The 23,058-nt window shown below is 38.4% G+C and overlaps 1 pseudogene; it reads left to right on the forward strand.

The window, feature by feature from the left end:
* Positions 1-4,243: 4,243 nt before the first annotated feature.
* LOC147503532 (WD repeat-containing protein VIP3 pseudogene) lies at positions 4,244-21,706 on the forward strand (annotated as a pseudogene).
* Positions 21,707-23,058: the final 1,352 nt, after the last annotated feature.

Here is a 23,058-nt window from a genome sequence, read left to right on the forward strand (position 1 = left end):
TATCAATTACAAATATGTCTCCTTCTATTAGTTTTTTTTTTCAAACATGTGTTGGATTCCTAGTGAAATCTTTGCATGAATTTGATTCGACTGCACAATGTAATATTAGTGGATTAAAATTCAAAAAGTTTTTTGATATAAAAGAAGTCATTTTTTTTAGTCTGTTCTACCTTTTCGTCAAGTAGCAGCATGTGTAGACCATATGATTGTGTCTTGTCCTGTAGATTAACAGCTTCCCACATTCTGCTTATGCATGCTCGAAGTCATTCACCTCATCGAAAAAATTCAATTTTCCAGTCATAATGTTCTGTTACAATATATATAGCTATTAGAATTACATTTCTTATCACAATTATGATGAATATTCAACTGTTTGCTATGTATGCATGAACAGATGTATTATTTATGCTGAATTCATGGATTAAAATAACACATGGTTACTAATACTATTAAAAAATCTAATAAGATTGAAAAAGAAATTATTGTCATGTGTACCTTTTCTCTGTAGTAGCTCTATAGTTTTCTGAAAATTATATTACTCGAGGCATTGTTGTGTTATATTTATAAGTTCCAAATGTCTTATTCTAGTTTTAGAAGTATACCTGTTTTGGACTTGTACCATATGTAGAAGTTGAATTAAGCAATACTTATCTAAATTAGAAACAGATCGTATGTAGAAGTTGAATTAAGCAATACTTATCTAAATTAGAAACGAATATAACTATATAAAATAGAATTGTTTTTAGTATGGTAAAGGCCGGACCAATCCAAGTTTGGCCCACTCTATATAGTATTTAGTGCAAATACTCCACCAGGCATCCCCCTACCAAATCTCTTGGTGTGATCATTCTTAAACATTAAGTAATAGACATGCGTGATAATTCCGGCTTGATGCATGGTCCTCCCCAAGATTCTTAGGACACCAAAGTAGTCTAGATCAAATTGATAACTCGTAATTCCAGTGCCCCATTGTAAATCCAACCATTCATTCAATTGACATGTTTAATCTAAATCGTTCCTTTTATTGTGATGGTTACAATAGATATATGAAAGTAAAGACACATTCTGGTAAAGCCATAATAGTTTGGCTTGACGGTTTCTCAAATGTTCAGTCATAGTACTCATCGTATAGTCTAGATAAAACTTTTGGTGTCGATTCTGTCCAGATTGCTGGATCCTTTGTGTTTTCTGGAGTCCATATTCTCTAAGATATTAAATTGTAGTACTCCGACCTGCGATTATGTCAAATTAATTGGTTATCTGATATTTTCTCCATGGTTAGTTAGAGGGCCATTATTTGATTAGACATGAGTTGAAGAGATTATGGTTTCAACAATTGCTTACCTATGTGGATTAAATCCTATTCTCATGGATGACGAATTAACATGTTCTATTATTTGTGATGTTACCATCTGAACCATGTGAAATCGAAAATGTTTTTTGTCTGTTTATGTTGTAACAATGAATTACTGAAAATCGGAAGTTTCATGTTTATCCTTAGTCCTCTAACATCACATTATTTATTTGTTTGTAAGCCCTATTCTTTGCAATGTAGTTGAAACAATAAGAGTTCTGAATGCAAGAAAAGAGCTTAGAAGAAGTAGTGGTTACAAAAGAACTTAATTAATATGTTCCGAAAGGTAAGTCTTCTATCACAACTTTTTATTTGCTCCTTTTCATCAGTATTTTATCTTCTTCTCCAAATTATTCATCTAAATTCTTCTTTTCTTCTTTTTTTTCTAAACGATCTCCCTGGACTTTATTTTCCACTTCATCTGTCAATCCTTTGTAGTCTTCATAATAAATATTATTCTTGTGTATCCTGTAGTAACAGAGTCTGTTTTGCTCAATTATAATCCATGGATCACTTAATTTTTGAGTAATCACCATTCCATTGCAGTTGAAACTATTTTCATCAACATCTATGCTATCCATGTGGTTTACCTGCATTATTTTATAGAATTTTAGTCACAATTAATATAAAATTTGATTCATATATAACATAAAATATGAATATGATACTGAACTATTTTTTTCTTATTATTCGAATTAGGGTTTTAACCGTATTAGGTTGTAAAACATGCACTATTATTTCTATTGTTAAGAACAAATACAGCGAATAAATACCATGGTAGATTATGAAATTACCTCATAGATGATTTTATCTCTTATTAATAATCTGCAAAAGAAAATAAAAATTGTGTAAGTTTTAAAACAATATTCACTACGATACTTATTATGATAAGCTGTATAAAAATTGTCAGTATAAAAAGTTTTTTTTTACCTTATGCTACTGAATTGTCGTATACGGGAAGTTGTGTTGTTAAATTTATAAGGATCTATTGTGATATGATTTTAGAAGTTCAGTTAAACTCATCTTTTATGAAAACTCTAATTCAGTCATGATGTTTATTTCCAAATTTGGATTGTCTTTCTAAAGCAGAATATGTGCGTCAACATAAGTAGGAGTCCATTGATATGTGGCCTTTTATTGAAGTGACTTTCTAACTCTGTTCAAATTTATTGCGATGTACATTCTAACATTTTCAACAATGGTAGAAATTGAAAAAAAATCATAAATGCAAAGAACCCCTTCACTCAACCAAAGAAATTCACCAGAAGCAGTAAAAAAAAACACAACACAGCCAAAGAAAAGAAAATCTTTACAAATTTATTGGGTATCACGCGGAAACACACCACATAACATATACACTTCCTGTTGTAGTATCAAAAAAACTTTATTTTATCAAGAAAGCTTCTCTATGTTGATGAACTTGGCTTGAGGTTTTACATTCTTCTAGTTGGCTCATTTCTTATTTGCTGCAGTCATTGACCCTTTGCTGAACTTGCTAAACATTACTCCACTTGTCTCATTTCTGATTTGCTCCAGTAATAGGGTAAGAACTAATCCTGGGTAATGTACCTTGTGCTAATTTCAAAACAGGATGGATTCTCTCACTGGTGCAACACTTCAGCTGTAATAAGGCTTTCCAACAATCTCTTTCCCCCTTGTCGTAGAGCCTAGCCTTAAGGTTGTGCCCTGAGCCTGAGGTGTCACACATGGCGATACTTCTAGGTGCGACATTCCAACTTGCTCCTACATTAACAAACAGACGATTAACAATAAGAAACCACAATACTATGAGCAACCAGTAGGGTTCGAGAATTATTTAACAAAGTAAATCAAAGTTAGCTATTTAGTCACTATGACCTATATTATTGTGCTCTGCCTCTCTATCACACATTCACAATTACAATTCAGCTTGTGACAAATACAACAAAATCACAAAGTCATGCAATGTTATCCAATCCAAGTTTAGAATTAAGCAGTAAAACAAATAGCAAATTCATACATATAGACATATAAAGTATGCGTATACTCACAATTTTGAGCTGTGGAGAAGTAGTAATCCTGGGTTTGACATCAAATTCTTCAGTCTCCATCACTACTACATCCAAATTCTTCCCTTCCACTCGTTTTTCTTCTTGTTTTGGTACTTTGATGCACTATTTTTCTGCCATGATAGAAAAAAAACTCCTTTCGGGTATGTTTTATTGTTTTAAAGTCCGAAACGATATTATGTTAACGTAGTAACGGTATCGGGGATAGGTATGTAGTAGTAGGTTGGGAAAGTGATCATCCTTGCTTCAGAAAGAAAGAAAGAAGTGTATGATATTCTTTACAAAAGGTGGAAAAACAGTTGTTATATGATTGAGGATAAGTAAAGTATGGATGCAACCCTTTTTATGAGTCCTTAAAGTACTGACATTTCCACACTCTTATTTAGTCGGTTTCCTTAATGGTTATTTTCTCGCTTCAGTTTTGTTACCAATTATATGATTTTCTTTTCAAATGCTTCCTATTTTATATATAAGATGTACGGATACCCATGAACTATGACCTTGAAATTTACATTAAGTGGGAGTGTACCATTTAGGCGTACATACCTTGTTGTATGATACAAAGTTGGAGAGTGAACCCTGATTAAAAATTTGTAGTAGCTGTTAATTTGAGGCCAAGTGAGCGGTGAACTATATGGGGATAGTTTCGATCTGCAATCTCCATCCCCTAGACGTCTTTCAAGGGAAGAACAATTATGTTTTTTGACGCTTGAATCATTGCCTCAACCTTCCAGTTTTGTTTCTTGTGTATCAACTCCCAAATTTTGATTAAGGTATATAGTAGCAAGAATTTAGGTAATTTTTCTGAGAACTCAAACAACATTTTTCTATTGATGTCAGTATGGCTGTTAAAGTCAAGTAATTATGTATTCACACTATATAGTTGTGTACAATTTTTTATTTGATTGGATCGAGAAGTTTTCTGGCTATTTGGGTTCTTGGGTAAGCTTCCTGATTCCATGAACGGATTTAGGCACCTGTCCCTAGAATGCTGTCAACTCTTGTGTTGAGCTAAGCCCGTGTTTGATGCTTTAGAGAGGGTAGCCTATGGGTTTGGTGATGAAGACATTTAGTTTTTTTTTTTTACTTTTGGTTCCTCCTAGCTATACCCAGTTCATTAGCGCATAAGGAGAAGGTTCGTTAATGTGAGTAAAGAATTCTGGCATAGAAACTTTGACAGAGTAACTCATCATGATGTGAATAAGACAAACTCGCTCCTTAGGCCTATCCTTGCATTTACTTTGATGCTGTAAAGCTTGATTGGTTAAAAAAATATCTTTCCTTTTACACGTTCAATGTTGTTGTTTTTGTGGTTTGCGTGGAAGTTAGTGAGATTATCCTTAAATATGCATGCTGTCTTCTTTATGCTTCACTGAAGTATGCTGTGGCAATAACTAATAAATATTACGCAAAAGCAAAGATGATCTGAATATTTTGATGAATTCTGACCAATTATAAAGTATCGGTTTGTATTATGACTGAAGAAATATGGCACCCACTACGTGTTTGTCACTCTGGAAAAGGAAGAATTGCATTATTAATAGTAACAACAATATCATTATTTTAATTCGATATGCCCAGATGAATAACTTAGGTTCTTAACATAAGGTATTCCGTTGAAGTTGTGATCATGTTTTACCAGTCGAAAAAAGAAAAGAAATGAAACAGAAAACAGTTGTGATCATGTTTTGTTTGTAGTGATGTTGTGGATGTGTTAGCTTTAGGGAAGAGTTGCTCGTCACATATACATTGAGAAATCCAGAAACCATAGTCTGTCCCTTTAAGTTGTCGTGCCTTGTTCGTTTAAGCATTAAAAGACATCCTGAAATATGTATGTGCAGTTGCCCACAGCTCCTGTGAAGTATTGGATGAATGTTAGTACTCTCAATCTCTGTGAACTCCTAAACCATTACTGTTCGTCACTTTGTTTTCTATACTTGCTTTTATGGATATATTGTTCCCATGACTAAGAAAAGGAACCTACATGATAAGTATCAATCTAACCATTAACTGCATTTGCATTCTTGCTATCACCTGTGTATAGTGAATCCCATTAAATATCTACGTTGCTAATCAAACCCCTGATAAACGATAAAATTGAATAGTTTCCCTACTAAATGAACGATGAACTCAAAACGTAAGAAAACTAAACTGTTTACGTGTCTATATTTATCAAAGTTTCTACTCTCAATTCTATCGAAATAGAGTGGAGTAACAAATTCGTTCCACTCCTAGTGCTCTAGCATGGAATTGTTTTCTAATCTAATTAATCAGTCTTAAGTCAATGAGAGCTTTACGAAGGTGATATACTAACACTACTTACTGAATTTGATTACTTGAATTTAACTACGAATGCTATGAAAATATGATTGTTTTGAATCTAGATAAAGGATTAGAGGGGAATTGAATCCACCTCGAATCCAACTTAATAACCTAGTATAGATTCTTGTATCTCGATTCTTACGTTCTTACGGCAAGAAATTCGAGTTCTAATCCCTAGTGTTCATGGCATTTCTACCGAGTACTAACTAGCATGTGAGGTCGTCCACCCATTCTCATGGCGAATCACTTAACCTTCTAGATTGGAATAGATTCTACAATGCTTCTACACTATACCACCAAGTTTTCATCAAGGCTTCATCAACCCCTAATGGAGGTTTTAGCCTTGAATCATTCCGCAATCATTCCCATATGAATCTAAACTACACATATTATCAAGATTCGAAATTTACTAATCTAAACTAAACAATGATTAAATTCTAATTAACAACTAAGAGATGGTAACCAACAATAATTAAAACTAGATCTAATAGATTGAAACAACACAATTCGAAATTGCTAAAACAACTATTTTATTTATCTAATCAATCAAGAACAATGATTCAAAGACTTAATCTAAAACAAGAATTGAAAATGGAACTAAAGCTTAATTTAATTAATGAAAACAGATCTAGAATTATCTATATTATTTTAGGTCTAACTAGCTACCATTAACAAAGAGCTAAGCTTTGGTTTTTATACTTTCAGATCCAAAAATCGTGCATGGGCTTGGAGCCATGTTTTGGGCTAGAGAATTAGGCCCAAAACCCAATTCTTTCAGTCAAAAAGGACTCTTCAGCTGCAGTTGGCTTCCACAAACTTTTTGTCCACTTCTGCTCCTTTGATTGGGTCAAGGCTCGGACAATTGGAAAGCTCTTTCCGAGTCGGTCGTTTTGACATAAGGTAGGCCCCATTTCGAGGTCTGAGTCCAAAGATACGGCCTTCAGAAGTTCTGCTGACTTGTGTGCTGTTTCAGCCCGTGTCGACTTTTCAGCTTTTGACCGGGCTTTAGGAAGGCTTTGTCTTCTTGAATCTGGGCCTTTAATCACGGAACTACTTAGTAACCGACCTTTGCTCCTTTATCTCGCTAAAGTGGCACATTTCTGCACATAATGGACTTTGAAACTTGAAATGCATAAAAACATGTAATCAGTGTTAACTCTTAATTATTACTCACATAATTGGTCTAAAAGTATGACTGTTACAGGGTTAAAACTACAGTTTTGGGCTCTTATCAAACCACCCCCAAACAGCATTTTGCTTGTCCTCAAGCAAAGATGAGAAATTAGAATAAGTGACCAAAAATGGAGTTTTATCTACTCTCGTTTCGCTGAGTGCGATTGCATTGACCATATGCAACAAGGCCTTAAACCACTAGGAATTCCCTAGTGAACGAGTTATAGCCTCGTGAGAGTTTTCCAGTGAAGGTACTCATAAACTTCAACTATACTACAACGACTAAGAAATAAAACTATTGTTTCCTCATTCATGTCTCAACTATCTATACATCTCACTAGCAATTGAATAAGAATAACCAAGTCACAAACCTAAACTAATATATGCATAATAATCAATCATCTATGATACAAATATATATACTATGAGTAATACTATGAAATGCCTAGCAGGTTCGTTTCTGAAAACTTGGAATAGCGTCCTTAAGTAGGTCCTCACATAAATGTCAAGACAAAAACCACTATGATTTTTCCACTCAAGTTTCATATTTACTCCATTGTCGCGGTGGGCACACTTTACCTTACAATCTCAATGACAACAAGGAAGCCGGAGTCGATCAAACACACCTGCCACTTACTATCACACTAACCTATTCCTAATTGAGCTAGAGGTCTTTCTTAGGTGTTGCGGGGATTAGGAGATGGTTTAAGAAGGAAGGAAATGGATATTCAAAAGGACAAGTCTGAGATAATAGAGTCTTCATATTATGTAACTTAGAGAAAACCTTGTTATTTTCTTTTGCTTCTATACTTTGTTTCCATCCTTAGCCATATTTTTCTTTTTCTTTTCTTTGGCTTTTGACTCCCTTTTATTCTATTTTTGGAGTTTTTATTTATTTCTATTTTTTTTTTCTTTTCCTTGCATGGAAACTTCTTTTCTTTTTCCTCAGCAACTAACTAATTTTTGTTTACACGTGTTTTTCTCTTCTTCTTTCTTCACTCATTCTATTCTCGGACTTATTCTAAATTGGGTAGGTTGATTTATTTTTTATTTTGTTTTTGTTTTGTAGCGGGTAAAGGAATTGTGGTTTATGGAAGGCTAAAGAAAGGCTCGAGGGGGCTTACTAGCGGAAAATAATTCATAGGTTTGAATTTCTAGCTATATCGATCCAAAGAGGGCCTAAATTCTCGCTTAGGATATGTCATAGTGATCAAGCAAGTGGACGTGTGATATCTCTATCCGGATTTTACTTCTCCCTTGTGTCATTTCTCAAATGTTTCGCTCATATACGGCTTTCGGCTATATTCTCACAGGATTTGTAGAATAAGTACTCTAGCCTAGATTTCAGAAACTTACTGCTAACAATCATAGATACTCATGTAATATATTTATAGATAGATGCAGAGATTATTACCTACATATTAACCTAAGTTTCTAACAATTATTCTGATGGAAAAGCTAAGTGACACTTCTAGATTGTTAAGAGCATAGAGAAAGAAAACAATACCAATATTCCTAAGTGTATAGCATAACTTATTTATTTATATTTTTGAATTTTAAAAATTTTAACTAGAAAACAAATGCATATTATACATATCTATATCCTAACAGATGCCTTAATTACACGTGTTTCTATGCCCCCCCCCCCAAACAAGAATCATGCTTTGTCCTCAAAGTATTGTAAATAAATAGGGTAGGAAAAATACCATGGAAACGCTGTGAAATTCGAACATCCGCAAAACAAGGTTAGAACATACTAATATAGAAAATAAAAACCGACGCGAACTCTATAAAGAGTTCCACCCATTATGGGGTTAACGTAATTAAATTGCTTGGGACATAAGCGGACACTAACTGAAACTAAAACTTACCATATCTCCCTTTTAAGCATCCTCTTCCTCATTAGTGAGACGAGGTTCCTTCACATCTTGCCAGTCCATTGTAATTTGCCAAGCTTGCCGCCAGTTATCATCTACTAATGCTAACCTGTTAAGTGTTATCATGTCTGATGGGATGTACAGGGCAACCAAATGAGGCTGCACCGCCATCCCGGCGAAGTCATTATCTTGCTAACGAAGCGAACTACCCGATTGGTGGGTCTCATGACTTCAACCCTTTTCAAATCGTGAATTGTGCACGAATCACGTAAAACAACTACGCATGATGCGGCTTACCAAAATAGGCATAAGAAGATACTTATCCCTCATGCTTTGGGCTCTCTTAAGACTAGCGACTAAAACTCGGGGAATGTCATATCGGCGACGTCCCTCATCTAAAGCGAGGAAAATGTCACCAGCCAAAGCTAGATCTTGTTTAAAATGAACTCGCCATTCCCCAAAATATTCATCGGGATGAATAACATGGTGGTGCCTACGTTTACGTTTAGGAAAGGCTACCAAGGGCAATGCTATATCGCCCCTGGTTCCATTACTCGAAATACCCCTCCCCCATAATACTCATGGAAATATGTATAATCATAAAGATATGCATTATCGGTCATATACGCCCATGTGTAAACAAGATCAGGTATTGGTAATCCTGAAACTAGAGCGACCACATTTTTATTGAATTGATATGTCGTGTCCTCGACTACGACAGAGAATTCTTGTTCTCCATCCTGATTACAATAGAATTTAACATGGTCGTAGAAATAAGCAATAAGCTGTGGTGAATATGAATTGTCATCACTTACCAGTAGATGACGCCATCCTAACTGCAGGATTCTTTGTCGGAACCAATGTCCATAGGTCTCGGTGCCCAACACATCTTTGAAGGACTGTTCAGGTATGACTATAGGAGATGTCATCACAATAACTCTTTGAATAGCTCCACAAAATCCTGGAATGACCGTCCCGAAAATTCAATTTTTCGTTAACAAAAGCGGTGGCGCTGGTGCTCACATAGAAGCGGTCGCTCGTGGGTTTTAGAATTACAGTGTTTTGGACGCGGGTCGCGCTCAAGGAGGGCGCGGGTCGCGCTCTGACAAAATTTTTCGAAAATGTAAAGGGCGCAGCGCTCGGAAGAAATTTGAAAACCGAGTTTGGAGCAAAAAGAAAGAAAAACTTGGAGTGGAAGGTCTTGGATGATGGTGGGATGTAGTGTGGTTTGTTAGTATAGAAAGAAAGGAGTTTAAATAGGTTCTGAGCTACCAAAATGAATCGGGAAGTTCCCAAATTGTTTGAAGGCTATTTCCGGAAATAGGAAAATTCCAAAACCGAAAACGGAAACAAACCATTTCCATGATTTTCTAAAATCCGGTATCTTTCATCTTGGATTTAGAATAGTAACTTCTAAACTCTCGTAGATTTCATGCTATCACCACACAAGTCATAGATATGTCGATATCAGCCAAATTATCAACCTTCCCTCCAAGACAACTTACAGCATATGATCATATAACGACTTATGCTTGGTATAAATATTTCCACCCCCAAACAAGTCGGGAAGGTGGGATTAATGATAAAAACAAGCAGTACTCGAGATTAACCAATTATATTAAAAATAAAATTTAAATCCAAACAACATTAAATAAACACATTACTATTTAAATTTAACTACTGAATTAAAATCCTTCTAATAAAACGAAATTATGAAATAACAGCGAACTCCAACTGGGGTGAACACCTAGTTTTGTGATGATGATGGACCCTGAGATGGAGATTGGCTCTGGGATGGAGAATGACTTGAACCATCTGTCCTTCGGCGACGACGCTCATGCCTGTCGGACTCGGCTGAAACAGAGTCCTCCACGGGTGGCATGCGTCGCAGCATCTCTATTCGAACAAGCGTTGGGCTTCCATCTCAAGATCGCAAGTATCGCATCTTGGGTTTGTTGTTGCTGTGGATAGTCTCCATGTTAGACAAGATATCGCCCGTCGAGAACCCCTTCGAGCATTTCAAATCTCCTCTGAAGGTTCCCTTGCTTCTTTTGAACTACTATCTGTCTATTTCGGATATCTCCACAAATACCATAAACGCACCGCAAGGCAGTTTGCAACACTTGCATGCGTTCTACATTAGAATTACACTTCTCTAATGCATCTTCATCCGGACATGTCATATCTTCCCTTTCATCCTCCGACTCATCCATTTTTTCTTCGACAACGCCAAGTCTCTTGGATGCAATCCAGATAGATACTTGCATTAGAATGCAATTTGATCTTAATAGGAGCAGATCTTGCGGCAGCTCTAAAGGAGAGCATGATCTTAGTGATCAATCACGGGAAGAGGCTAAACTCTTCCCCACTCCTCGAATCACATTAAACATTAAATCAAGGATGCAGAAATTATACTTCTTTGTTTGCAAAATCCGGAGAACGTCGCGGATATTGCGGGCGATATCATCGACTTTGTCTTTCCCGAGGATGTTCCTACCAATCCACCGAGCTACTGACCGGTTGATTGGTTCTCGGGTGGTCCATGGACGAATGGGATGTCGGATTGTATTCACCCTCCACGACAAGTATCCTTCATCAAAGCGGGAACTCCAATCTAATCGGATTCCTAAATTGTCATTACTAGGTTGCTTTCAAAGCGTAATTCCTAACAGTTCGACTAACAACCGCCTCTCGTTACTTCTCTCCGCGTTCCTCCTAACTTTATGAAAATCCTATCCCTTCCAATTCTCGCTTTTATAAAACTGTTCTACCAAATCATAGTGATAGAACTCCTCGGTTGAGTACAACAAATCCGTTCCAATGTCTCTTGAACATCTCCGTAAATAAAATGGCGTGAAACTGGCCGGGAAGCAAACGCGTGTTCCGCAAAATTCTACGTCGTAAGCGCCATTGAAATTTCTTAGACTACTAATGGTTTGTAGACTGTGGGGAGGCGAGTTTTGAAGAAAACTACTAAAACGGCGTTGGTGGCGCGGTGGTGGTGGTGGTGGAAACTATAATTGTTGGCTGTTTTTCGAAGTTGGGTTGGTGGTGATGATTGTTTAGAGAAGATTTAGGTGGATTTGATTTCCTTGGTGTAGGTGTAGTTAGGTTTTCTTCCCTCTCTCTATATTTATTTTTTTATTTTGGTTTCCAAAATTTTATTTAACTTGTAACCGGTGGGATGAAAGTGGAAACACTGTGCGTGCGGTTTGGGAAGGAAGGTGACGCACCGTCGTGCGTGCGGTTTGGGCCCAAGCCCAATTTGAATTCCGAAATTTCCGATTTTTCGCGCAAATTCAAACTCAATTTGCCGCTTCGTTACTAGCCCGATTTTGGCGAATGAGTTATGGAAATGATCAGTAGAGAATTTCCAATCCAACGATCCATAAAACACTCAATTCCAACCATGGGTGACGTATAAGAGGGTGGAAGAACGCCTCGAAGTGCGTATGTGACGTAAGTTATGCGAACGAAGGAAATCTAAGTTTAGATTATGTCAACCCAATTGAACTACAAGTAATGTGCCTAAACAAAACCAATGGAAAGTTCGAGCAATCTCGATGGAAAGATCGACTGCCCACCCCCAAACGAATTTTTAAACACAAAATTTGTTTACAACGCGTGGTCGATTTAAAAGTCGATTCCCAAGACTTGTTGGATTGCTATTTCTATGATTTTAAGAATTTTAATTTTATTTTTATTTGTTTATTATAAGAAACACGAAAAACAATAAATACATAATTCAACCCATTAGAGGAACATGACTCAAAAACCGAGAAAACATGCAAAAGTGGAAAACGTGAATTATGTGAACTGTGGACTTAGGATCCGGTACTTATAGCCACACACTCCATCGGGAGGGCCCGATTACCTGAATGGTGCACTTATCAGTATATGGAAATGAAAGTAAGTACACCAAATGACAAGGGTCAGTCCTCATAGACAGGGTCCTGTAAAAGGACTTTCTCTACATCAGGGGACAGAAGTTCGTGAAAATGTTTTAACCGTTAACCATTAACTTGAAAGGTACTGTTGTCGTTTGGATTTACCAAGGTGATTGCCCCGTAAAGGGCGACTTCAGTAACCAGAAAGGGGCCAGACCAACGGGTTTTTAGTTTTCCTGGGAAAATATGTAGATGAGAGTTGTAAAGCAAAACCTTTTGACCCGACCACGGACTCTTTCGCGCAAGATATGCTTATCATGAACACGCGTTTCATGTTAGCTTTATAATCCTTCGAGATCGTGCGAATCCGCTCACGGATTTCTTCAAGCTCATTCAATTGCAACTTCATGTTTGACACCAGCCTCATCAATATTGAAGTTAAGGCTTTTATAGCCCACGAGCACGGTGCTCTAATTCAACGGGCAAATGACATAGTTTCCCAAATACAAGTCTAAAGGGAGACATACCTATAGGAGTTTTGAAAGCAGTTCTATACCCATAAGGCATCCGATAGACGCTTTGACCGATCTTTCTTATCGGGGTTTACGGTTGTTTCTAAAATCTTTTTGATTTTCCTATTAGAAACTTCTACTTGTCCGCTAGTTTGTGGATGATAAGGAGTTGCTACTTTGTGTGTAACTCCATACTTTTTCACTAGGGATGCAACAACTCTATTGCAAAATGTGTTCCACCATCACTAATGATGGCTTTCGAATGCCAAACCGCATTTAAAATATATTCTTTAATAAAAAAAAATACAACGGTCTTATGGTCATTGCTCACGGCGGCAAGCTAGGGCCTCTATCCATTTAGACACGTAGTCCACGGCAACTAGAATATAAATGAAACCGTGGGAAACTGGGAAAGGACCCATGAAATCAATGCCCCGGGACGTCGAAAATTTCTACTATCAAGATTGGATTTAATGGCATCATATTACGCCGTGATTAAGCCCAAGTTGTTGGCAACGAATACACGCCTTGTAATGCACTTGGGCATCCTTAAAAAGGGTAGGCCAATAAAATCCACATTGAAGAACTTTAGCGGCTGTTTTCATCCCACTAAAATGGCCACCACACTCTTTGTCATGGCGAACGATAGAACTTTATTATATTCCCACCGGGAACACAACGACGAATAATCGATCCGCACAATACTTAAAAAGGTAGGGCTCATCCCAAAGAGTATAACTTAACTCGGCCAAAAACTTCTTCACGTTTGTTTCTTGACCAATTATAAGGCATAACATCAGCCGCTAAATAATTTACAATGTCGGATACCATGGTGCTTGAAAAAATGGCATCTGATGCTCATCGGGGAAAAGAGTCCGGTATGGACTCGAGAATCGATCGATCGTCGTTTGTGAGTCTAGATAGGTGGTCGGCAACTACGTTTTCGACCCTCTTTTTGTCCTATATTTCTAATATGAACTCTTGCAGGAGAAGGATCCATCCGATTAATCTCGCTAGCATCCTTCTTCGCAAGAAGGTACTTAAAAAATGTCGCATGGTCCGTGTAAACTAAAGTTTTAGAACCAAACAAATAAGGATCTAAACTTATCTAAAGCATAAATGACGGCTAAGAATTCTTTTTCAGTAGTTGAATAATTTCGTTGAGCATCGTTTAATGTTTTACTAGCATAATAAATGACAGTGGACTTATTATCTAGTTTTTGTCCCAAGACTGCGCACCAACCTGCATAGTCACTAGCATCACACATGAGTTCGAAAGGTTTAGACCAATCGAGGTCAGATAATTGGTGCAGAGGTTAGGGCGACTTTTAAAGTTTCAAAAGCCTGCTTACATTTAAAATTAAAATCAAAGATTGCATCTTTCAAAAGCAGATTAGTTAAAGGCCTAGCTATTTTTGAGAAGTCTTTGATAAATCGCCTATAAAAACCTGCATGGCCTAGAAAGGCTCTAATATCACGGACAAATCCGTGGTTTAGGTAGAAATCGCTATCTTATCTAGTTTGGCCTTATCTACTTCGATGCCATCACTAGATACAATGTGACCTAGTACTATGCCCTTTTCACCATGAAATGACACTTTTCCCAGTTTAAAACGAGGCTCTTTTCTTCACACCTTGTCAAAACCTTAGACAAAGTTAGACAAACGTCTGTGAAGGAGTCTCCATAGATAGAAAAATCATCCATGAAAACTTCCATAAAGTGCTCTACCATGTCACTAAATATATGAAGCATACACCCATTTGGAAGGTTCCAGGAGCATTACAAAGGCCAAAAGGCATTCGTTTATAGGCATACGCTCCAAAGGGACATGTGAAGGTAGTCTTTTCTTGGTCATCAATATCAATAATAATCTGAAAATAGCCCGAGTAGCCATCCGTAAAACAATAAAAAGCATGACCAGCTAGGCGCTCGAGCATTTTGATCTATAAAAGGTAAAGGAAAGTGATCCTTTAGTGTCATAGCATTTAAACGTCTGTAATCAATACAGATCCTCCATTTCATAGGACCTTGTGTGACAACATAGTCACCCTTTCCGTTACGAACCATGGTAACTCCTGATTTCTTAGGAACTACATGAATGGGGCTGACCCATTCGCTATCAGAGATTGGGTATATGATACCCGCATCGAGTAATCGTAAAACCTCTTCCCTAACCACCTCTTTCATGGCAGGGTTCAAGCGACGCTGAGGTTCGCGAGAAGTCTTCGCGTCATCCTCCAAATGGATACAATGAGTGCAAACATTAGGGTCAATTCCCTTAATGTCAGCTAGGGACCAACCAATCACAGACCGATGTTCCCTAATCACCCGGATTAAACGTGTCTCTTCATCCTTAGATAACAGAGAAGATATAATTACCGGATGATTACCATCCGGATCAAGTTGTATATATTTTAACTCTGGGGGAAGGGGTTTAAGCATTGGGGTGGAAAGAAAATCACTAGATGTTTAAATTGGGGTCTTCATTTTTTAGATAATGAAGACTTGCTTAGGTAGCAAGTCTTCATACTCGATTATAAGGAGCAACCGAAGGGTCTACAACTTGTGTGGACTCAAGGATGGTGTTGACTTCCTCTAAGTAGGAGTCATTTACAAAATCTGACTTTCCAAAGGAAAGGAATTTGTACATATTGTTTTCGTGAAACGTGTTGTTAAAATAATCTTGAGCTAAGCTCTCGATCATGCTAACCTCCCCATCTATAGACGAATCGGTAATTGTTTCATCATCTTGAAAACATTTACCTCAACCGTGAGATGGCCAAAAGATAAGGACATCTTACCATCGCGGCAATTAATAAGTCGTTGGCGGTTGCTAAAAGGGGCATACCTAAGATGATCGGTACAGAGTCATTAGCGACTTCTGTATCGAGGATAACAAAATCAACAGGATAGTAGAAATCCTGAACCTTAACAAGCACGTTTTCCATTACACCCTTAGGATACTTAATTGACCTGTCCGCTAATTGCAACGTTATTTTTGTAGGTTGCATTTCCTGTAGACTTATTTGTTTATACAAGTAATACGGGAGTAAGTTAACACTCGCCCCCAGGTCTAATAAAGCGGTCATCGTGTGGGAATCTCCTAAGGTGCATTTTACAGTAGGACGACTAGGGTCCTTGTACTTAACAATTCCATTATTTTCGGATAAAGTTGGGAATTGTTCAGTTAAAAAGGCGTCTTTAGGTATGTTGGTTTTACGCCTAGTAGTGCACAACTCTTTAAGAAACTTAGCGTGATTAGGTAGCTTTTTAATAGCTTCAAGAAAAGGAAAGTTTATCGTTAGATTCTTGAAAACGTTCCTAATCTCCTCAAAGTTTGTATCCCTGGTTAGCATGGCTAATTTTTGAGGGAACGGTGGTTTAGCTCTATATTTAGTGTATGGCTCGACTTGATGTGTAACCTTGGCTTTCTGTTTCTTAGGTTGTGGTTTAACTGGTACCTCTACAGTGGTAGGCTCTTCAGTTTCTACTTCGGTATCTAGTTCGATATCCGATATAGGGAGTACTGATGGGGTAACTATAGGCATAGTTACTTTGTTATCAACCACTCTTCCAGAACGGAGAGTGGTGATGGCATTCAGGTCACCTACTATTGTCGTTTCCGTACTAGTATTACCGTTTACCTCAAAGGCTGTGTTTGTTGTTTTAGGGTTTGGTATAGCTTGTCCTGGAAACACGCCTTTTGGTTGGGCTTTCTCTTGGGCTAATTGTTATATGCCCTGATTTATGGATTGTAAGATCTGTTGATTTGATTGAGTCATTGATTGGAAAAGTTGTTGGGTAACCTATATAAAGGCGTCGATACGGTCCGGTTGTGTAGGTGTAGTAGTCACAGGTGGTGCGACTGGAACTATCTCACGTTGATTATTTATAGGTGGGTTTTGATAGTTACTATTGTTAACCGGAACGATCCCTCTATTATTATTATAACTATTATAATTACTCTGACCTTGTGCTACACCTTGTCGTGGTTGTGCTTGGTTGTTATAATTATTATAATTTCCTTGACCTTGTCCCTGTCCTTGCCTAGGTGGAGCTTGATTATAGTTGTTTGCTTGCCTAACATTTTGGTTATTAAACCCTGGAGGTGTAACTTGTTGATTGTTTCGCCAACTAAAGTTGGGATGTTGTCTCCATGGGGCATTAGGAATAGGATAGTTATTAATGGAGCAAACATTATGTTGCTCTAATTGTTGTTGTTCATAGGCGAGAGGACAATAGGAGTCAGGGTGCTCAGGACTCAAACAGAAATTACATGGGTTGGAGTTGACATTCATGACGGGAATAGGCTTTTGTTGAATAGAAATAGCCTCTACCTTTTTAGTTAGAGATTCGATTAAATTTTTAAGTTCTGGATCGGGTTTCATCTCAAACATACTGGTGGCCTTAACTGTTGAAGAAGAACTAGCAGAGCGGGTGATATCATCACTCCCCAATTGTTATTTCGTTTAGTTTGTTCTTCTAAAAATTTGTAAGCCTCCGAGGCTCCTTTACTTTTTTTTTTGCTAAAAGGTAATTGATTAACTTAAAAGAATAAAGGTTACAAGAAGAAAAAATAAGAACATTCTGATATGACTGGACTAAGAAGGATAAAACAACCATGTACCCTTCTCACTACAACAGTTCTTAGTGAGTAAATCTAAAGTCACGTAGTATTACGGTTCTCAAGATGTCTCACGAAATGGAGGTCGAGGCTGCCACCATACACTTTGCCCTTTAGTTAGCCCTGCTCCATGTCTAGCATAGCAATCTGCTCCCAAATTAGTTTCCCTCCAGATTGAGGTGATATTAATCCATGTTGCTTGCGCTTGCAATAGCTGCCATCGTGCCCTGACTCTCCAGTGCATATTACCTTGTTGGAAAGCTTGGACTACTGCAGAAGAGTCTGATTCCACCCATATATGCCTCCATCCCATTTCTATAGCTTTTGTGACTCCTTCCACAATTGCATATGTCTCCGCCATGTAGTTGGTAGAAACTCCTAATCCCCCCGCTGCAGCCCCAAGGAAAGCCCCATTATGATCTCTATAAACAGCACCCCACCCTGAGATACCTGGATTACTTAGGAAACTACCCCCGCTGCAGCCCCACCGAGGCTCCTTTACTTAGGAAACTACCCCCATTCATTATGTCAAGGACTTCTTTATGGTGATGTTGAAGTCCTTTGAAAAAGGCACGAACTAACGTGTCTTTTGCTAGGTTATGGTGTGGACACTCTATAAGCGGTCGGTGAAGCGATTCCAAGCCTCGAAAAATGATTCATGAGGGTTCGTGGAAGAAATGAATCTTGGATAGCATCTCATCCGTCTTTAGGGGTGGGTAAAATGTTCCATAAATAGCTGAACAAGTTTAGCCCACGAGTCCACAGAGTTAGGCTTTGGGCGCTTAACCAAGACGCCTTTATCGGCTAAGGTGAAGGGAAATACCACCGGTTTAATTTGTTCCGCACCAACCGTAGGATGATGGAATGTTGTAAGGACTTGTTCAATCCTACGATGTGTTGGTAAGGTTTTTCATGGCCTAAACCATGGAAAACGGGTAACAAATTAAATATGTTTGGGGAATTCGAAAATCCCCACCGGGTCCGCTAGAACGATGCAAGATTTAGGGCTATCGCCAAAGCTTTATAGAAGTCGGACGAGGAGTCTCTTTTCTTCACCATTATGTCGGGGTATGGTTGGTGGGATAGTAGTTAGAGGTGTTGTGATTGGTATACTTTCGATATGTTTGTTTGTTGACGGTTAATTACGCTCGGTGTTTTTCTCACACCCGGACCTTAATCTCATGCAAGTCTAAGTCTAAACACGAAAACAATCCAAACAATCTTGATATTTAGTATGAACCTCTAACCGGAGATCGAGGTATGGAAGAAAGGAATACCTGATAGCGTCCTTGCTTCGCTTATGAATAGCGTTTTGTTTACGCGTGTTCAGTGTAAATAACAAGTTAGAACACTGAAAAACTTAAAAAATCGAAGTTTGAAAAAAACCTGTTGAAATCCGCAAAATTTTGTTTAGAAGGCGCAGCGCCGCATAGAAGCCGGGTCGCTCCCTTGTCCAAGATAAGTGGTGAGCTGGTCGCTTTTTGGTATGAGGGCAGGTCGCGCTCAGTATGAGGGCGGATCGCTCTGCGTGCCGAACTATAGCAGCGGCAGCGCCTCTTTATAAGCGCGATCGCCGCTGTAATTTTTTGTGTCGAATTTTTCAACGCTGAAACGAATAACCACAGTATGAATCAAACAAGGGTAGGTGGGTTTAGTGGGACTTAAAAAATGACTAATTCTACTATGAAAACAATGTTAAAGTGCAACTAAGATGGCAGCGGCGCCATTTGATAAACGATAAAATTGAATAGTTTCCCTACTAAATGAACGATGAACTCAAAACGTAAGAAAACTAAACTGTTTACATGTCTATATTTATCAAAGTTTCTACTCTCAATTCTATCGAAATAGAGTGGAGTAACAAATTCATTCCACTCCTAGTGCTCTAGCATGGAATTGTTTTCTAATCTAATTAATCAGTCTTAAGTCAATGAGAGCTTTATGAAGGTGATATACTAACACTACTTACTGAATTTGATTACTTGAATTTAACTACGAATGCTATGGAAATATGATTGTTTTGAATCTAGATAAAGGATTAGAGGGGAATTGAATCCACCTCGAATCCAACTTAATAACCTAGTATAGATTCTTGTATCTCGATTCTTACGTTCTTATGGCAAGAAATTTGAGTTCTAATCCCTAGTGTTCATGACATTTCTACCGAGTACTAACTAGCATGTGAGGTCGTCCACCCATTCTCATGGCGAATCACGACCTTCTAGATTGGAATAGATTCTACAATGCTTCTACACTATACCACCAAGTTTTCATCAAGGCTTCATCAACCCCTCTAATGGAGGTTTTAGCCTTGAACCATTCCGCAATCATTCCCATATGAATCTAAACTACACATATTATCAAGATTCGAAATTTACTAATCTAAACTACACAATGATTAAATTCTAATTAACAACTAAGAGATGGTAACCAACAATAATTAAAACTAGATCTAATAGATTGAAATAACACAATTCGAAATTGCTAAAATAACTATTTTATTTATCTAATCAATCAAGAACAATGATTCAAAGACTTAATCTAAAACAAGAATTGAAAATGGAACTAAAGCTTAATTTAATTAATGAAAACAGATCTAGAATTATCTATATTCTTTTAGGTCTAACTAGCTACCATTAACAAAGAGCTAAGCTTTGGTTTTTATACTTTCAGATCCAAAAATCGTGCATGGGCTTGGAGCCATGTTTTGGGCCAGAGAATCAGGCCCAAAACCCAATTCTTTCAGTCCAAAAAGGCCTCTTCAGCTGCAGTTGGCTTCCACAGACTTTTCGTCCACTTATGCTCCTCTGATTGGGTCAAGGCTTGGACCATTGGAAAGCTCTTTCCGAGCCGGTCGTTTTGACATAAGGTAGGCCCCATTCCGAGGTCTGAGTCCAAAGATACGGCCTTCGGAAGTTCTGCTGACTTGTGTGCTATTTCAGCCCGTGTCGACTTTTCAGCTTTTGATCGGGCTTTAGGAAGGCTTTGTCTTCTTGAATCTGGGCCTTTAATCACGAAACTACTTAGTAACCGACCTTTGCTCCTTTATCTCGCTAAAGTGGCACATTTCTGCACATAATAGACTTTGAAACCTGAAATGCATAAAAACACGTAATCAGTGTTAACTCTTAATTATTACTCACATAATTGGTCTAAAAGTATGATTGTTACAGGGTTAAAACTACAGTTTTGGGCTCTTATCAACCCCTAAGGTAACATGTTCGTTATGTTTATCGTAGTTCTCTCTTGCGAACTCATTGTCACAATTTCATTTCCTTCGTGGTAATCGCTCGCGGCGATTCTTTGGAGGGGAAGTGCATCGGTCAAGTTGTGGGACACCGCCACTTGGCAATTGATTAATGACTCTGTCGATCCCTGCCCCTGAATCATCTAAGCCCTCTCGATAAGGGTGGCAGTGGCAAGTTCGTCCTCTCAATCATGGAGTCTTGATGGGAGAAATTTAGCATGTGGGTCCATGGATGGCACAATTTCTGTATTTGACGTAAGCGAGCTAAATTCCTACACCACCTTGAGGGCCACTTTATGCCTGTTAGGTCACTTGCATACTCTCCTATTCATCCACGTGTGCTCTATTCAGCCTCGATGATGCACACATACATATATGATGATGCAGAAGGGAAGAGCTTGGTTGGAGCTATGTCGTAATTCGAGTTGGGTGTTGAGCATGGATGTGAGCCCATGATGGTACCGCGACTTGCTACGAGGATCAAGTGACCGGACCGTCCGACTTTGGGATTTAAGCATGAGAGTTGTTGTCCCGGACAATGAGCAGCCACAAAGACCAAGTATGGGGGGTGGCATTTAGATCCACCGAGAGGATGGTGGAGGGTGGGCCGGGCTTGTGGCGTGTCGATGATAAGAGCATATCATTGTATGATTACTCATAACAACATGGTGGCTGTAGAGAGAAAAACTGTACTTTCTGTAGGACTTGTTTGGCTAAAATGAACACAACTGATATTCATTTATGTTTAGTTGAGCTAGTAGAAGTCACTCATACAATACTTCCTTGTTATCATACTTCACAGAAGACCTCTGCGTCACTAACCGTCAGTGTGATCGCGTGCCTCTTACCATCATTCTCTGGGACTTTGCGTCCAATGGTGGCCTCTATCCTTTGCTTTCTTCCCATATATCCCTTGCGGAATCCCGGCAACTGCTTCAAAATTATCCAGCGAGATTTCAAGCTGAAAACCGTACAAGGAGTTTGACACGGTTCCTTGATCAATAGGAGCATTTGTATCTACCAATTTTCCTGCATTGGCTCTTGCTTCCAAAGCTGCCATTGCCGTTACTCAAGCAAGCCACTCTAGTGACCCCTGCTACTACTTGATCCACTACCTACACCTAATCCCCGATTCAAAGAACAACGTCCCCATTTGCGAAAGCTGCGACCTCATCTCCTCCTGCGGTGTTTGATACATAATAGTTTCTTGACCTCGTCCATCTCCTAGAGAATGGATCATATCCTTCTTCACCCTCTTTCAATCTCATGTTAATTGCCTTATTTTCAGATGCCATTTTGAAGTTCACCGCCCTCTTTTTCTTGTTCATTTCCGCCGACCTCACAGCCTTGGTGTCCAATCCCTTTTTCTCTTTCGAGAAATTGTCTCCAGTTCCTTCAAACTGCCCTGGATCCTCTCCACTTCCGCCTTATTCCGCTTGCTCTCAGCCACCTCCATTTCTCTCCTCAGGCGTTCTTTTTCAGCTGCAATGTTCAATGGCCTCGACGACACGGATTTCTTCTCCTGCAACATTATTTTCACAGTTTCCAATGAGTAAACATAACTGATTGCCTTCTGTATTGTCCATAGGAGTAAAATTTTATACCAACAGCCAACAACATCTATTAACTCTGCAAGATATTCCATTCAATGTAGTCGTTCTCATCCATCAATTGCATCAGTTGTCGCATCTGTGATCTTCCATTCTTTTCAACATTTCTTAATCTGGCACGTGCATTGTATATGTGTTGCAACTTAGAAGAATTATTTGGATCTCGCTCTTTGATGACATTAAGAACCTGTTTTGGCTTGACTCCACGTAAGGTCATCTGAAACAAAACCTTTTGCTCCTCAGGTGTTAGCCTACCCCAATATGTATGACCCCCTAAGTTAGTCTTCGGCAGGTGGTTGTGGCGACCACATTCAACACTCACCTTCCACTTATCATCACTCCCAGCCCTTTCACAACCAAGGAACAACCTGGGTGTCCTTCCTTTGAAGAATGATCAAATTTC

Source organism: Coptis chinensis, chromosome 4 (assembly GCF_015680905.1).
Source record: "Coptis chinensis isolate HL-2020 chromosome 4, ASM1568090v1, whole genome shotgun sequence".
NCBI lineage: Eukaryota > Viridiplantae > Streptophyta > Magnoliopsida > Ranunculales > Ranunculaceae > Coptis > Coptis chinensis.